This window comes from Triticum urartu, chromosome 2 (genome assembly GCF_003073215.2).
Source record: "Triticum urartu cultivar G1812 chromosome 2, Tu2.1, whole genome shotgun sequence".
Lineage (NCBI taxonomy): Eukaryota > Viridiplantae > Streptophyta > Magnoliopsida > Poales > Poaceae > Triticum > Triticum urartu.
The window spans coordinates 752,470,728-752,474,092 of NC_053023.1; the positions used below are offsets into that span (position 1 = coordinate 752,470,728).

The 3,365-nt window shown below is 41.8% G+C and overlaps 1 pseudogene; it reads right to left on the minus strand.

Moving 5' to 3' along the window:
* Positions 1-735: 735 nt before the first annotated feature.
* LOC125538603 lies at positions 736-3,097 on the minus strand (annotated as a pseudogene).
* Positions 3,098-3,365: the final 268 nt, after the last annotated feature.

Below are 3,365 nucleotides of genomic sequence, written 5' to 3' on the forward strand. Positions count from 1 at the left end.
CCGATTTAAGTTGGATCATCACTGCATAATACGTGGGTAAAATATTTACAGTATATAGGGAATTTCGAGCAACAGAGAGATAAAAGCTGGACAGGAAACAAGCGTTAGCACAAATACCTCAGGCCCATGTTCCATTGATCTCATCCACTTCCTCTAACTTTGGACACCGGGATATCTCAACCTCTATATGTGATGGCAAGACCAGCCCTCTTTGCCAGTTGAGACTTGGGCAGTTCCAAATCCCCAGATACTTCAGATAAGGGAAACTCACAAACCTTTCAACTGGCAGGGACAGTAACTCGTCACAACAGTCGACGTAAATTCTCTCAATAGCAGGTAGGTATTCTTGTGTTAGGATGCCATCAAGGGTCGACAATTTTTCACACTGCATAACTAGGACAGTAAGGGACGAGAGTGCTCTAATGTTGCCAGTGCCTGTAGAAATGGAAAAACTAGGGGAGCCTCCAATAGATGTAAGAGATTTGGACAGAATTTCCAACCTTTCTAAAGCTGGAAGACTCCATGTTTGTAGTTGTATGGACGTGGCAAACTCGCATTGACAATGAAAGGAGGTGAGAGAGCAGCAGTCAATATTGCAAAAGAGACTAGAACGACACAAACTGAGCTTCTTGAGGGATGGCGAAACCAATCTTTGCTGGCAGATGTTCGGACAATCAACTATGCACAATTCTTCAAGGAAATGAAAACCCCCAAAAATATCAGTTGGTACAGATGCTAACATCTTGCAATCTTTAATTCGGATCTCCTTGATGGCTGGTACATAACTTGGTTGCAGAAAATCCTCTAGGCTTGATAAATTTTTGCACCCATCAATCCATAGTTTTGTCAAGGACAAGAAAGTACCAAGTGCAGGAATCTCGTTTAAGTTTATGCTCTTCAGTCCAACACAACCTTTAAAATCAAGAGATTGTAAGCTTGGCAAGTTTTGTGGTTGAAACCAGCTTGGGAGCGAGACACCGACATATTTCCTGACATAGAGATGCTTGAGGCTGGTAGGAGGTTGCAGACCTTCAAGTACTTCTATATCATTGTTGGCTGAATCAATAGTTAGTCCATTTAATTCAAATTTCTGTAAACTGGTCAACTTATCAAAGCCAGCGGGTAAGCTTTGTAGCTTGCATTTCTTGGCATATAAAATCTGCATATTATATAGCCAACAGAAAGTTGAAGGAATCCTCTTCAAAGTACATGTTCCAGAGATTTCAATGTACCGAAGATGCTTCCAATTACCGATACTATCTGGTAATTCATTTGTGAAGGTACAAGACATCACACGCATCCGTGTAAGTTTAGTACACCAGTGGTCCATTACAAAGCATGTTCTTTTCCCCAAATTAATCTTGCAAATTAGAGTGTGCAGCTTCGTGTACTTGCATAGTCTCAACAAGTTGGACTCATCAAATTCACTGCTAGGGAGTATGTATAGATGGCGAACATTCTGGGGAACTTTATCAAAGTCACTCTTATTTCGTAAGATGAAGCAGTCGTGCTCTGAAACTTTTTGTGCCATGTCATGCAGCAAGTCATGGATTACATATCGACCATTAACCTTTTGAAAGAAGGACCGCGCCACAAGGTCTTCGAAATACTGATAGCAAATATCTTGAATGGGAACACCACCTTTAGGCTCCACAAAGCCTTCTGCTACCCAAATTTCAGCTAAGCATGCCTTCTCAAATTTGTAATCTTTGGGATACACGGCACAGAATGCGAAGCACTGTTTCAAATAGAATGGTAAATACATGTAGCTCAACCGAAGGGCAGGCAAAATATCGGTTTCCTTTTGTTTCAACTCCCATAGTTCACTCTCAACTATAGAATTCCAATGAGATGCTTGAAGGTCCATCCTCAACATTCGTCCTAGAGTTTTGGCTGCCAAAGGAGAACCCTTCAATTTAGGAAGTATTCTTTGGCCAATACGCTCTAGCTCGGGATCATTGTCAGAACTCTCAGATCCAAAAGCGCACAATTTGAAGAAATTCCAAAATACACCATCCTTGAGACCTTCAACTATAACATGCTCCATTGTGCGCACCCCCTCAGTAACATTTGGACATCTAGTGGTGACCAATATCATACTTCCCTCCTGGACATTTCTAAAAGGTGCACAAAACCTCTTCCAACACTGCCCATTTTCCTTCAAGGAGTCATCCCACATGTCATCAAGGACTATCAATAGCCTTTTATTGTTCACATGGTTAGAGAGAGCATGTTGAAGAGAATTCAAATTATCATTTGCCCCCTCCTTTTTAGTGCATGATTGTATGACCTCTTTAGTTAGTCTCTTCACATCAAAGTCATCCGAGACACAGATCCAAATTATCAGATCAAAGTGGGACCTCACTCGTGGATGGTTGCAGACATGTTGTGCCAAAGTGGTCTTTCCAACACCACCAATTCCAGCTATCACCAAAACAGGAAGACTCGATATTCTTGATTTTGTTGATGTGCGTGTTGATGCATCAATTGAACTAGTTGTTCTCTTACGTTTTGGGCATGTAGGTACACCGAGTAATCCCAATACCTGCTTCAGCTCCTTGGCACGACCAAATATTTTTGTTTCATTTGGTAAAGACGTGGTCTCTGGCCTGACTAATTTGTCAAAGCGTTGTGCAATTCCATGAAGCCCCAAATTATCCAGCATACTTGAAAGATGGTCCAACCTCGATTGGACATCATTAACTTCGTCGAAGCTGCCTTCGATGACGGTATGAAAGAAGTCAGTGAAAGGAGATTGGCTTGCATTTCCCTCCACTTGCACCTTCTTCTCATACCATGTGAACTCATCAAGAAGGTCTTCGGCCTCATAAACAGCATCCTTAAGACACGGAAGGAGCTTAGCCACACAGTGTTCATGGCTTCTCCACTCTGCTTTGTTAATGAGGTCGTACATTGCAGGAAGAGTATCCCTCATTCGTTGTAGGCCCCTCTCTAGTTGCAAGACATGATCCTGAAGACGTTGTTTCTGTGAGCCACTCCATCGGGAGTGCAGAGATGAGATGGCAGATTTGGCCCACTGAAACAAAGTAACACATTCATTGATGGCACCAACGATCCCAATGGCAGATGGACTCATTGTGGTTGGCAGGTCCTGAAAGCAATCAGTGGACACAATTAGCATCTTGGTAGTAATTTTTGTTGTCAGAGTATATAACAAGCGGACTATTTGTATGCAACAAGCCAACTACTGTTTAATTTATTTTCTCCAGATATGTTTCCACCAAAAATTCCCATGAAGTTAGTTTCAGTGGATACGTTGGAGAACTGTCATGAAGTGAAAACAATGTTTTATAGTTCCAGTGTGCCTTTGCAATTGGTAACGTTTAAGAAAGATATTGTACTTC